Here is a 16438-nt window from a genome sequence, read left to right on the forward strand (position 1 = left end):
TACTACCACTACTATCATCATTACTACTACTACCACTACTACCATCATTACTACTACTACCACTACTATCATCATTACTACTACTACCACTACTATCATCATTACTACCACTACTATCATAATTACTACCACTACTATCATCATTACTACTACTACCACTACTATCATCATTACTACTACTACCACTACTATCATCATTACTACTACTACCACCACTATCATCATTACTACTACTACCACTACTATCATCATTACTACTACTACCACTACTATAATGATTACTACCACTACAACTACTATCATCATTACTACCACTACCACCACTATCATCATTACTACTACTACCACTACTACCACTACTATCATCATTACTACTACTACCACTACTATAATGATTACTACCACTACAACTACTATCATCATTACTACCACTACCACTCCTATACTCATTACTACTACCACTACTATCATAATTACTACTACTACCACCATGATAATTACTACTACTACCACTACTATCATAATTACTACTACTACCACTACTATCATAATTACTCTTTTACTACCACTTCTAACATAATTACTACTACTACCACCATCATAATAACTACTACTACCACTACTATCATAATTACTACTACTACCACCATCATAATTGCTACTACTACCACTACTATCATCATTACTACCATTACTATCATCATTACTACCATTACTATCATCATTACTACCAGTACCTCTACTATCATCATTACTACCACTACTATCATCATTACTAGCATTACTATCATCATTACTACTACTTCCACTACTGTCATCATTACTACCATTACTATCATCATTACTTCTACTTGCACTACTGTCATCATTACTCTTATTACTACCACTTCTATCATAATTACTACAACTATCAGCATCATCATTACTACTACTATCACTACTATAATAAGTACTACTTCTACCACTACTATCATCATTACTACTACTACCACTAATATCATCATAACTACCAGTACTATCATCATTACTATTACTACCACTACTATCACAATTACTAACACTACCTCTACTATCATCATTACTACTAAAATCACTACTATCATAATTACTACCATTACCACTACTATCATCATTACTGCCAAAACCAATACTATCATCATTACTACTACCACTACCACTACTATCCTCATTAATACCACTACCACTACTATCATCATTACTACCACTATTATAATCATTACTACCACTACTATCATCATTACTAATATTACTAACACTAACCACTACTATCATAATTGATCCTACTACTACCACTACAATCATAATTACTACAACTACCACCAGCATCATTACTATTATCATAATTACTACTACTACCACTACTACCACCATTACTACTACTACCACTACTATCATAATTACTACTACAACTACTATCATAATTACTACTACCACCACTACTCTCACCATATTTACTACCACTACTATCAACATTACTACCACTACTATTATCATTACTACCACTACTATCATCATTACTAAAATTACTATCATAATTACTACCACTACTATCATCATTACAACTACTACCACTACTATCATCATTACTACTACTACCACTACTATCATCATTACTCCCACTACTATCGTCATTACTACCACTACTATCATCATTACTACTACTACTATTATCATTACTTCCACTTCCACTACTATCATCGTTACTACCACTACTATCATCGTTACTACCACTACCACTACTATCATCATTACTACTACTACCACTACTATCATTGTTACTACTACTACCACTACTATCATCGTTACTACCACTACCACTACTATCATCATCACTACCACCACCACTACTATCATCGTTACTACCACTACTATCATCGTTAATACCACTACCACTACTATCATCATTACTACTACTACCGCTACTATCATCATTACTACCACTACTATCATCATTACTACCACCACCACTACTATCATCATTACTACTACTACCACTACTATCATCGTTACTACCACTACCACTACTATCATCATTACTACTACTACCGCTACTATCATCATTACTACCACTACTATCATCATTACTACCACTACCACTACTATCATCATTACTACTACTACCACTACTATCATCATTACTACCACCACCACTACTATCATCATTACTACCACTTCCACTACTATCATCATTACTACCACTACTATCATCATCACTACCACCACCACTACTATATCATTACTACCACCACCACTACTATCATCATTGCCACCACTATCATAATTACTACTACTTCCACTGCTATCATCATTACCACCACTACCACTACTATCATAATTACTACCACTACCACTACTATCATGATTACCACCACTACTATCATCATTGCCACTACTATCATCATTACCACCACTACCACTACTATCATAATTACTACTACTACCATTACTATCATAATTACTACTACTTCCACTACTATCATCATTACTACTACTACCATTACTATCATAATTACTACTACTTCCACTACTATCATAATTACTCCTATTACTACCACTACTATCATCATTACTACCACTACTATCATCATTACTACTACTACCACTACTATCATCATTACTACTACTACCATTACTATCATAATTACTACTACTTCCAATCTATCATCATTACTCCTATTACTACCACTACTATCATCATTACTACTACTACCACTACTATCATCATTACTACTACTACCATTACTATCATAATTACTACTACTTCCACTACTATCATCATTACTCCTATTACTACCACTACTATCATCATTACTACTACTACCACTACTATCATCATTACTACTACTACCATTACTATCATCATTACTCCTATTACTACCACTACTATCATCATTACTACTACTACCACTACTATCATCATTACTACTACTACCATTACTATCATAATTACTACTACTTCCACTACTATCATCATTAAGTCGCTCTGGATAAGAGCGTCTGCTAAATGACTTAAATGTAATGTAAATGTATTACTACCACTACTATCATCATTACTACTACTACCACTACTATCATCATTACTACTACTACCATTACTATCATCATTACTCCTATTACTACCACTACTATCATCATTACTACTACTACCACTACTATCATCATTACTACTACTACCATTACTATCATAATTACTACTACTCCACTACTATCATCATTACTATTACTACCACTACTATCATCATTACTACTACTACCACTACTATCATCATTACTACTACTACCATTACTATCATCATTACTCCTATTACTACCACTACTATCATCATTACTACTACTACCACTACTATCATCATTACTACCACTACTATCATCATTACTACCACTACTATCATCATTACTACCACCACCACTACTATCATCATTACTACCACTACCATTACTATCATAATTACTACTACTTCCACTACTATCATCATTACCACCACTATTATCATCATTACTACTACTGTCACTACAATCATCATTACCACCACTACTATCATCATTACCTCCACTACTATCATCATTACCACCACTACTATCATCATTACTACCACTACCACTACTATCATCATTACCACCACTACTATCATCATTACTACCACTACCACTACTATCATCATTACCACCACTACTATCATCATTACCTCCACTACTATCATCATTACCACTACTACCACTCCTATCATCATTACCACAACTACCAGTACTATCATCATTACTACGACTACCACTACCATCAACCCTACTACCATTACACTAGTACTTTTACTATCAACTCTACGACCCTTACTACAACAATTTGGAATAAAAATCACGGCTATAATAATAATACTAATAAGAAGTGTTGCTGCTAATCATTCATATGTAATTATTCAGTGTTCTGCAGGCTATGGCAGGCTTTTGCAGGCAATTACATATTTTGTTGCAAGAGGAGCCGTGTCTCCTTCAACCATCAGTGTATATAGTTTTTCCTCTGGGGTTAATCATTTAAAATGTGCAATACATTTTGTAATTTCTTTATTTGTTGAATTGAATAAAATAAAAAAAAATTGAATTGACCCCAACCCTGTCTCTTACTAAGGACATGTTTTAAATCTATGCCTCTACCTCCCTTGTTGTGCAGTGACCATCTGTTTTTGTTTTTGTATCTCTAACAGAGTAGAGATATTCTACCAATTTATACTATCTTTTTGTGCAAATAGCAATTTAATATTTTCTGTGTTTTTGTCAAATTTCCCCAATTTGTCAAAAATGTGGTTTTCAATTATGAAACAACCGGATTGATTTCCCTGTGTGTTTGGATAATAGGTTTGTTTAGTGTTTTTAACAGCTGACACAGGGGACTCTTTTCAGGGTTTAGCTCTTGGGTTTCCAGTGCTTTGAATTGTGAAGATGTTGTAGGGCTTAATCATAAATGTTACCACATTTATTGTGTCCTTTTTCTTGATATTTACAATTAAAGGGAATCTACCGAGTTCTGCTCTGCAAGCATGATTTGGTACATATACTGTATATTTAGGATCATTCTGCAGAATTCTGTATGAAGATTATCTATTGGGTTTTTGTCCCAATGTCTAAAAGCGTAATTACAGGTTGGGACCCTAAACCTCACTGCCATGTAGTTGCGTAATTGGTCAAATTAAACTACTGAATATTTTGCTGCAGATTTGGATTTGAATATCTATTTTTAAACATGATCTTTTTATAGAGTTAAATGCTTTGCAGTTATTTTATTTTGGTACATTCACTGCCAGACCAAAGCCACCAGAGGCAATTATTTTTTTAGTCACATGTAGTTATGCCGTTGGGCATTTTCAACCTGGTTATTCATAATTTGAAGGAGTGCTTGTTGCTTTGATTCGTGGCCATTCTCGCGCCACTTGCCTTCTGCACACAAAATCACCTGGCGGAGTATGGGATTCTCTTTTCTCCTTCCATGGTGTCCTCTCCACCTACCCCGCTATCTTTCGCTTTGTGGTGTATTTACAGCTTTATTGGAGCTCTGCTGTCTCTTTGACGTGAGATTTTAAGCCAGCTCCACCGTGAGTTTCACTCTTTCTGAAAGCTAAAGGATAGGATGGATTGGGCTGAATCTCAATTGATTTATTACAGCAGAGTTGAGTGTCAGGGAAGGTGTTTGTGCATGTGCGCGGATGTGTGTTGGTGTGTGTGAGAGAGAGGTGATTTATCCAAGAGAGTCAGAATATCCCTTTGTAGATCCACTGCCAGCTCCTACAGAGAAACTGTGTATGGAAGATAGAGATACACACATTTGACCACAGTCTTTTTCAATCTAAACGCTAGTGACACATACACACATACCATTTTTTTGTCCCATACCCCATTGTACCATATCATGGAGATAAGGATTCTGTGAGTCATATTCAGGAGTCTGAAGGGCAACGCTGTCTCGCTCTTATGACATCAGCAGATTATATCTGACTCACCAGGACCCCAGGACCTCCTCTCAGGCCTTCTTAACTGTGCAGAAGAAGAGAGAGAGAGAGAGAGAGAGAGAGAGAGAGAGAGAGAGAGAGAGAGAGAGAGAGAGAGAGAGAGAGGGGTGACATGGGAGTAGGCTTCGTTAGTGGCTCACAGAACTGAAATGGGTTTGCTTTATATAATTTAATTAGTGAAAGTAGACCATGTACTAAGACCTACGGCCCCAGAGGCCTGTGTGACTATCTTCAGGACAAACTCTCCTATTATGTCCATCATCTGAAAGACAAGGAGTGGTGAGGACATGAAGATGGGAGGGTAACCTCCAAATGAGCACATTAATATACTTTTTTTTAATAAGAATAGTTTGACTAATAACAACAAGATAGCAAATGTGAAATATATTGTGTGTGTAAAATGTATGTAGGTTCAGAACTTTTGTGAAACAGCACAGTTAAAGATATTTGGCAAATAGAAATCAAACAGGATGGAAAGAGAGAAGAAGAGAACTTGGTTGTAGAGGAAGGACAGGACTAAAAACAAACAAAATGTAACTATTGTATCCGTAAAATGTATATAGTATGTATAAGCTATCATAAATGTGTGGTTTTCAGTTTGCATAAAGTCCGGTGAAGTTCTTTGAGGACCGTCGTGGTATTGGCTTGAGGGATAATATACACGGTTGTGACTATATCTGAAGGGGAGGTAATACGGTTGGGCATTTGATTTTGAGGTATTCTTGGTCAGGTGAACAAAAGGACTTGAGATTCTGTATGTTATCACAATCCCACCACAATCACACCATGAGTTGTTAATCATGAAAAATACCCCCCCCCTGCCATTCTTCTTCCCGGGGAGATATTTTTTCCTGTCTGCGCGATGAACTGAGAACCCAACTGGCTGTACGGACTCAGACAGTATATCACGAGTTAGCCATGTTTCCGTGAAACGGCGTATGCTACAATCCCCGATGTCTCTCTGGAAGGAAATCCTCGCCCTGAGCTCATCAACTTTATTATCCTGAGACCGAACATTAGCGAGCAATATACTCGGAAGCGGTAGGTGGTGTGCACACCTCCTGAATCGGACTAGAAATCCACTCCGAGATACATATTTTCACTATTCTAGATTGCAGCCGGTAGCAACAAGAAGTGCTGCGATGTGTGTGGACCCAATAAGGACAGGAAGACACAGTACACATGAATCAAATGCAAGAAATACATTTGTAACACTCTGTCCCTCATGTGGTGTGTAGACCGATCTTCATTTGGGTTCAATGGGGCTCATTTATAATTTCCGTAAAATACTGTATGTAAAATGTGTCCTTACAATTTGTTAAGTTCAAAGCAATGAACATCAGTGGTGATGAATACCAGTTCCATTTATATTTCATCAAGATAAACATCATTTTTTCATTATAATTGAATTTTGTTTAAAAAAATCACATTTTATAAAAATAAACTGAATAGCGCTTTGATTGATAAATGTGATCAGACAGATTAACCGTGTATGTTTAATATAGAAGTCAACATCTAAGTATTAAGTATTTTTACATACATTAAACCCAATAATGTGGGTCCATCAGATACAGGGAACATTGGGTGAATAACAAAAACATGATTACCAACTGTTATAATCCAAAATGGCAGTAAGAATGTGATACTTGGAATGACGTCTGGAGGGGATAGCTGACGTTTTAACGGCTCCTGACCAATCGTGCTATTTTGTGTGTTTTTTTTTCCTCGCATTGTTGGTAACTTTTTTTGTACATAATCTTTGTGGTACCATCTCTTATGACCAAAAAGAGCTTCTGGATATCAGAACAGCGATTATTCACCTCAAACTGGACAAAGCTGTTTTCTTTAATGAGTCTGACGCAAAGGATATCCTCTTAGTCCGCCCCATCCCGCATGCGGTATCGTTACTACAGCCTCAAGCTCATTAGCATAATGCAACGTTAGCGATTTTTTAAAATCGCAAATGAAACGAAATAAATATGCCTGTTCTCAAGCTTAGCCTTTTCTTAACAATCCTGTCGTCTCAGATTTTCAAAATATGCTTTAGAACCAGAGAAAATCACTAATTTGTGTAAGAGTGGTGATAGCTAGCTTAGCGTTAGCATTAGCATTTAGCACGCAACATATTCACAAAAACCAGCCAAGGAATCAAATAAAATAATTTACCTTTGAAGAACTTCAGATGTTTCAATGAGGAGACTCTCAGTTACATAGCAGATGTCCAGTTTTTCCTGAAAGATTCTTGTGTAGGACACATCGTTCACTTTTGTTACTATGCATATGGCTACCGAAACTAACCGAAAATTCAGTCACCTACATGTCGAACTTTTTTCCGAATTAACTCCATAATATCGACTGAAACATGGAAAACGTTGTTTGATGTCATATTTCTCTCCATTGAAAGCACCGTCCTTGTAGCCTGGTTTGTTCTGAGATTTGAATGGAAAAATACCGGGACCTGACTTTTGCGCACCAATTGGCACGCAGACACCTAGCGGGACACCTGGTAAATGTAGTCTCTTATGGTCAATCTTCCAATGATATGCCTACAAATACGTCACAATGCTGCAGAGACCTTGGGGAAACAAGAGAAAGAGTCCGTTTATTCCTGTCGCATTCACAGCCATATAAGGCGATCATGGAAAACGTAGCCTCAGAAATCCTGTGCATTTCCTGGTTGGTCATACATCTTGGTTTTGCCCGAAACATTTGTTCTAAGGGACTCACAGTGAAAATCTTTGCATTTCTGGAAACGTAAGACTGTCTTCTTTCCAAAGCTATCAATTCCAAGCATATTCGAGCATCTTTTCGTGACAAAATATTGCGCTTAAAACGGGCACGTCTTTTTATCCAAAAATGAAATACTGCCCCTATAGGACTAACAGGATTTATACTGCTACTCCCGGACCAGGCAGAAATCCCTGTCATTCACATGAAGAGGAGACGGAGATACAGAGTCCGCAGATCCAGGTGCCTTGTAGGAATTTGTCGGCGAGTGAGTAACCCGCCTCTACCATCGGTCCTATTAGCTAACGTGCAATCATTAGAGAATAAACTGGACAAGCTCCGTTTGAGACTATCCTACCAACGGGACATTAGAAACTGTTATATCTTAAACAAACTGTATAAGGCAATAGGCAAACAAGAAAATGCTCACCCAGAAGGGACGCACCTGGAGGCTGGGTCCATACACACCTGGAGGCTGGGTTCATACACACCTGGAGGCTGGGTCCATACACACCTGGAGGCTGGGTCCATACACACCTGGAGGCTGGGTCCATACACACCTGGAGGCTGGGGACTTTAATGCAGTGAAACTTAAATCCATTCTAACATCATGGCAAATGTGCAACCAGAAGAAAAACAACTCTAGACCACCTTTACTTAACACACATAGAGGCGTACAAAGTTTTCCCTCACCCTCTATTTGGCAAATCTGACCGTGATTCTATCCTCCTGATTCATGCTTACAAGAAGAAACTAAAGGTTCTGTTTTGGACTGTTTTGCTAGCATTTGCTAGTTTTGCTACTGGAATGTGATCCGGGATTCATCTGATAGCATTGAGGAGTACACCACATCAGTCACCAGCTTCATCAATTAGTGCATCGATGAAGTTGTCGCCACAGTGACCGTACATACATATCCCAACCAGAAGCCATGTATTACAGACAACATCAGCACTCAGCTAAAGGCTACAGCTGAAGCTTTCAAGGAGCGGGACACTAATCCAGACACTTATAAGAAATCCCGCTATACCCTCAGATGAACCATCAAACAGGCAAAGCATCAATACAGGACTAAGATGGCATCCTACAACGCCATCTCTGATGCTTGTCAGATGGGGCAGGGCTTTAAACAATGCTACCTTATATAATGTTACTTACCCTACATTATTCATCTCATATGCATACGTATATACTGTACTCTACATCATCGACTGCATCCTTATGTAATACATGTATCACTAGCCACTTTAACTATGCCACTTTGTTTACTTTGTCTACATACTCATCTTATATGTATATACTGTACTCGATACCATCTACTGTATGCTGCTCTGTACCATCACTCATTCATATATCCTTATGTACATATTCTTTATCCCCTTACACTGTGTATAAGACAGTAGTTTTAGAATTGTTAGTTAGATTACTTGTTGGTTATCACTGCATTGTCGGAACTAGAAGCACAAGCATTTCGCTACACTCGCATTAACATCTGCTAACCATGTGTATGTGACAAATAAAATTTGATTTGATTTGATTTGATTTGCAAACTATTAAGGATTACAAAGGGACACCCAGCCGCAAGCTGCCCAGTGACACGAGAATACCAGACAAGCTAAATGCTTTCTATGATTTCTTCGAGTCAGGCAAACTGAAGAATGCATGAGAGCATCAGCTGTTCAGGACGACTGTGTGATCACGCTCTCCGTTGTCCATGTGAGTAAGACCTTTAAACAGGTCAGTATTCACAAGGCCGCTGGGCCAGATGGATGACCTGGATGTGTACTCAGAGCAAGCGTGGACCAACGGGCAAGTATCTTCAGTGACATTTTCAACCTCTCCCTGACAGAGTCTGTGAAACCTACTGGTTTCAAGCAGACCACCATAGTCCCTGAGCCCAATAACGCCAAAGTTACCTGTCTAAATGACTACCGCCCCGTAGCACTCACGTCTGAATCCATGAAGTGTTTTGAAAGGCTGGTCACGGCTCACATCAATGCCATCATACCAGAAATCCTAGACACACTCCAATTTGGATACCACCCCAACAGATCCATAGATGACACAATCTCAATTGCACTCCACACTGCCCTTTCCCACCTGGACAAAAGGAACACCTGTGTGAGAATGCTGTTCATTGACTACAGCTTAGCATTCAACACCATAGTGCCCTCAAATCTCATCACTAAGCTAAGAACCATTTGACTATACATCTGCCTCCGCATTTGGATCCTGGACTTCCTGACTGGCCACCTCCAGGTGGTAAGGGTAGGCAACAACACATCTGCCACTCTGATCTTCAACACGGGGCCCCTCAGGGGTGTGTGCTCAGCCCCCTCTTTACTCCCTGTTCACCCACGACTGCGTGGCTAAGCACAACTCCAACAGCATTGTTAAGTTTGACGACGACACACCGGACGTAGGCCTGATCACCGACAACGATGAGACAGACTATAAGGAGGAGGTCAGAGACGTGCCAGGACAACAACCTCAACATGAGCAAGACAAAGGAGCTGATCGTGGACTACAGGAAAATGAGGGCCGAGCACGCTCCCATTCACATCAATGGGGCAGTCCACATCACCAACAAACTATCATGGTCCAAACACCGGAGGTAGGTGACACCTTAATTTGGGAGGATGTGCTCTTTCTAATGGCTGGAGTGGAATGGGTGGAATGCTATTAAATACATGTTTTCCATGTGTTTGATGACATTCCATTGACCCTGTTCCAGCCATTACTATGAGCCGTCCTCACCTCAGCAGCCTCCACTGGGTCCATACACACCGAGACGGTTGTGAAGAGGGCACAACAATGCCCATTCCCCCTCAGGAGCCGGAAAATATTTGGCATGGGTCCTTGGATCCTCAAACACTTCTACAGCTGCACCATCAAGAGCATCCTGACTGTTTGCATCACCGGCTGGTATGGCAACTGCTCGGTCTCTGACCGCAAGACAGTACAGAGGGTAGTGCGTACGGCCCAGTACATCACTGGGGCCAAGCTTCCTGCCATCCAGGACCTCTATACCAGGCAGTGTCAGAGGAAGGCCCTAAAAATGGTCAAATACTCCAGCCACCCTAGTCATAAACTGTTCTCCCTGCTACCGCATGGCAAGCGGAAGCAGATGGCCAAGTCTAGGTCCACGAGGCTTCTAAACATCTTCTACCCCCAAACCATGAGACTGCTGAACAACGAATCAAATAGCTATCTGGACTATTTGCATTGACCCGCTTTTTTTTACGCTTCTGCTACTGTTTGTTATCTATGCATAGTTTACCCCTACCTACATGTACATATTACCTCAATTACCTCAACTAACCTGTTCCCCCACAGAGAGTTGTATGAGAGAGAGTTGTCTGAGAGAGAGTAGTCTGAGAGAGAGTTGTATGAGAGAGAGTAGCCTGAGAGAGAGTTGTATGAGAGAGAGTAGTCTGAGAGAGAGTTGTATGAGAGAGATAGTAGTCTGAGAGAGAGTTGTATGAGAGAGAGTTGTCTGAGAGAGAGTTGTATGAGAGAGAGTAGCCTGAGAGAGAGTTGTATGAGAGAGAGTTTTCTGAGAGAGAGTTGTATGAGAGAGAGTAGTCTGAGAGAGAGTTGTCTGAGAGAGAATAGTATGAGAGAGAGTTGTCTGAGAGAGGGTTGTCTGAGAGAGTTGTATGAGAGAGAGTTGTCTGAGAGAGAGTAGTCTGAGAGAGAGAGTTGTATGAGAGAGAGTTGTCTGAGAGAGAGTTGTATGAGAGAGAGTTGTCTGAGAGAGAGTTGTCTGAGAGAGAGTTGTCTGAGAGAGAGTAGTCTGAGAGAGAGTAGTCTGAGAGAGAGTTGTCTGAGAGAGAGTTGTCTGAGAGAGAGTTGTCTGAGAGACAGTTGTCTGTATGTGTAATGTTTTTTTTACCCCTTTTTCTCCCCAATTTCATGGAATCCAATTGTTTTTAGTAGCTACTATCTTGTCTCATGGCTACAACTCCCGTACGGCTCGGGAGAGAAGAAGGTTGAAAGTCATGCGTCCTCCGATACACAACCCAACCAAGCCGCACTGCTTCTTAACACAGCGCGCATCCAACCCGGAAGCCAGCCACACCAATGTGTCGAAGGAAACACTGTGCACCTGGCAACCTTGGTTAGCGCGCACTGCGCCCAGCCCGCCACAGGAGTCGCTGGTGCGTGATGAGACAAGGACATCCCTACCGGCCAAGCCCTCCCTAACCCGGACGACGCTAGGCCAATTTTGCGTCGCCCCACGGACCTCCTGGTCGCGGCAGGTTACGACAGAGCCTGGGTGCGAACCCAGAGTCTCTGATGGCACAGCTGGTGCTGCAGTACAGCGCCCTTAACCACTGCGTCACCCGGGAGGCCGTAGGTGTAATTATCTACCTTATCTATACACTTTTGTATATCATCTACCTCACTTGCTTTGGCAATGTTAACACGTTTCCCAATGCCAATAAAGCCCCTTGAATTGAATTGAATTGAATTGAGAGAGAGAGAGAGAGAGAGAGAGAGAGAGAGAGAGAGAGAGAGAGAGAGAGAGAGAGAGATGGAGGGATGAGAGGAGAAAGGGAGGGACGAGAGAGGGAGAGAGGGATGAGAGAAAAGAGGGAGGGAAGAGAGAGGGATGAGATATAGGAGAGAACATAAACGTGTGATCAAAGCGTGTCTTGGCTCAGAGCCTGAGCTCTCCTCTCCTTATCCCCAGAACTGGGCTATCAGCTGAGCCAGTGTCCCCAGCAAGCAGTTGCTCGCTGCACACATGTACACACAAACATACACACACACAAACACATGCACATTCACCATATGCACACACACATATTCACACACACTAATAGCAGCACTGAAACATGCACACACATACCTCCTTCTCAGTGTCCTTTCATTGTGGTTTGATGTCGTTTCTGATTCTTAATACCCACCACTCCAGATCCCCAAACATTGAGAGTGAACCGCAGAGGGCAATTCAGTAGATTTAACTTTATTTCTCTCTCTCACTTTCCCCTCTTCTCTTTGCAAACCTTCGCTCAGGGAAACTAAATCTATAACCAGCTTAGGCGTGTTGATGCATCAGACATTTTTAATTAGCGGTATTGAAAAGAGAGAGCAGCTCAGTTAAGAACGTTCGCAGAGTGGAGGTGTGGAGAGGGAGAAAGAGAGAGAGAGAGAGAGAGAGAAAGAAAGAGAGGAGAAGCAATGGACCAGCGTACCCTCATGTGTCTAGTTCTTTATTCATTTCTCCTCTCTCACATGGGATGGAGGGGTGCTCTTGAAGAGAACATGGATGCTGAGACACCATTCTAATGTCCTCCTCTCTATCTCCCTTCTTTCTTCTCTCTTTCTCCCCTCTTTCTCCCTTCCTTCTCCTCTCTTTCTCCCTTCTTTCTCCCATCTTTCTTCTATCTTTCTCCCTTATTTCTCCTCTCTTTCTCCATTCTTTCTCCATTCTTTCTCCATTCTTTCTCCCTTCTTTCTCCTCTCTTTCTCCCTTCTTTCTCCTCTCTTTTTCTCCTCTCTTTCTCCCTTCTTTCTCCTCTCTTTCTCCCTTATTTCTTCTATCTTTCTCCCTTCCTTCTCCCTTCTTTCTCCCTTCTTTCTTCTCTCTTTATCCCTTCTTTCTCCCTTCTTTCTTCTCTCTTTCTCCCTTCTTTCTTCTATTTTTCTCCCTTCTTTCTTCTATCTTTCTCCCTTCGTTCTCCTCTCTTTCTCCCTTCTTTCTCCCTTCTTTCTTCTCTCTTTCTTCCCTCTTTCTCCTCTCTTTCTCCCTTCTTTCTCCTCTCTTTCTCCTCTCTTTCTCCCTTCTTTCTTCTCTCTTTCTCCCTTATTTCTCCCTTCTTTCTCCTCTCTTTCTCCCTTCATTCTCCTCTCTTTCTCCCTTCCTTCTCCCCTCTTTCTCCTCTCTTTCTCCCTTCTTTCTTCTCTCTTTCTCTTCTTTCTCCCTTCTTTCTCCCTTATTTCTTCTTTCTCCCTTCCTTCTCCCTTCTTTCTCCCTTCTTTCTCATCTCTTTCTCCATTCTGTCCCCCTTCTTTCTCCTCTCTTTCTATCTTCTTTCTCCTCTCTTTCTCCCTTCTTTCTCATCTCTTTCTCCATTCTGTCCCCCTTCTTTCTCCTCTCTTTCTATCTTCTTTCTCCTCTCTTTCTCCCATCTTTCTCCCTTCTTTCTCCTCTCTTTCTCTCTTCTTTCTCCTCTCTTTCTCACTTCCTTCTCCCCTCTTTCTCCTCTCTTTCTCCCTTCTTTCTCCTCTCTTTCTCTCTTCTTTCTCCTCTTTTTCTCCCTTCTTTTTCCCTTCTTTCTCCTCTCTTTCGACCTTCTTTCTCCCTTCTTTCTCCTCTCTTTCTCCTCTCTTTCTCCTATCTTTCTCCTCTCTTTCTCTCTTCCTTCTCTTCTCTTTCTCCCTTATTTCTTCTCTCTTTCTCCCTTCTTTCTCCTCTCTTTCTGTCTTCCTTCTCCCTTCTTTCTCCTCTCTTTCTCTCTTCCTTCTCCTCTCTTTCTCCCTTCTTTCTCTCTTTCTCCCTTCTTTCTCCTCTCTTTCTCCCTTCTTTCTCGTCTCTTTCCTTTGAAGCCTGTCTTAAACAGTACCAACAAAAGACACATTGTCTTTAGAAATTAACAATGAATGATAAAAGGATTTACAAATAATCTGAACCTCCTGGTCTACTGTATATGGACCTGAACCTTCTAGTCTAGTGGGTATTGACCTGAACCGTCTAGTCTAGTGGGTATTGACCTGAACCTTCTGGTCTAGTGTGATTGACCTGAACTTTGTAGACTAGTGGGTATCAACCTAAACCACCTGGTCTAGTGGGAATGTACTTATTGTACCTTCTAGTGGGTATTGACCTGAACTTTCTATTCTAGTGAGTATTGACCTGAAGCTTATTTTCTAGTGGGTATTGACTTGAACCATTTCATGGGTATTGACCTGAATATTCTACACTAGTGGGTATTGACCTGAAATGTCTAAACTAGTGGGTATTGACCTGAACCTTCTAGACTAGTGGGTATTGACCTAAACCATTTCACGGATGTTGACCTGAATCTTCTAGACTAGTGGGTATTGACCTGAACCTTCTAGACTAGTGGGTATTTACCTGAAACACTGTGTCTAGTGGGTATTGACCTGAAACCCCTTGTCTAGTGGGTATTGAGCTGAATCTTCCAGTGGGTACTAACCTGAATCGTGTAGTGTACCAGGAATCAAGGTAGGACCCAAGTGCAGACTGTGTGAAGTAACATTGTTTATTGTAACCACAGTGGCAGGCATGCGACAGGTCAAGGCAGACAAGGGTGGATAATCTAGAGCAGAGGACAAGTTACTGGACGGCAGGCGCGGTCAGGGTCAGGTAGTGGTCAAGCGGGCGGGTACAGGGTCAGTACAGGCAAAAGTCAAAAACCAGGAGGCAGAGAACAAGAGTGACTAGTGAAAATGAGGAGTTGAGAAAAACCGCTGGTAGGCCTGAATAAACAAGACGAACTGGCAACAAACAGACAGAAGACACAGGCATAAATACACAGGTGATAATGGGGAAGATGGGCAACACCTGGAGGCGGGTGGAGACAAGCACAAGGTCAGGTGAATCAGATCAGATACATAGTGTGTATTTAGCTGAACCTTATGGCCAAGTGGGTATTGATCTGAACCTACTAGTCTAGTGGGCATTGACCTGAACCTTCTAGTTTAGTGGGTATTGACCTGAACCTTCTAGTCTAGTGGGTATTGACCTGAACCTTGTAGTCTGGTGGGTATTGACCTGACCCTTCTAGTCTAGTGGGTATTGACCTGAACCTTCTAGTTTAGTGGGTATTGATCTGAACCTTCTAGTCTAGTGGGTATTGACCTGAACCTTCTAGTCTAGTGGGTATTGACCTGAACCTTCTAGTTTAGTGGGTATTGCACTGAACCTTCTAGTTTAGTGGGTATTGATCTGAACCTTCTAGTCTGGTGGGTTTTGACCTGAACCGACTAATTTAGTTGGTATTGACCTGAACCTTCTAGTCTAGTGGGTATTGACCTGAACCTTCTAGTCTAGTGGGTATTGACCTGAACCTTCTAGTTCAGTGGGATTTGACCTGAACCTTGTAGTCTGGTGGGTATTGACCTGAACCTTCTAGTTTAGTGGGCTTTGACCTGAACCTTGTAGTTTAGTGGGATTTGACCTGAACGTTCTAGTTTAGTGGGATTTGGCCTGAACCTTCTAG

Source organism: Oncorhynchus nerka, linkage group LG14, assembly GCF_034236695.1.
Source record: "Oncorhynchus nerka isolate Pitt River linkage group LG14, Oner_Uvic_2.0, whole genome shotgun sequence".
NCBI lineage: Eukaryota > Metazoa > Chordata > Actinopteri > Salmoniformes > Salmonidae > Oncorhynchus > Oncorhynchus nerka.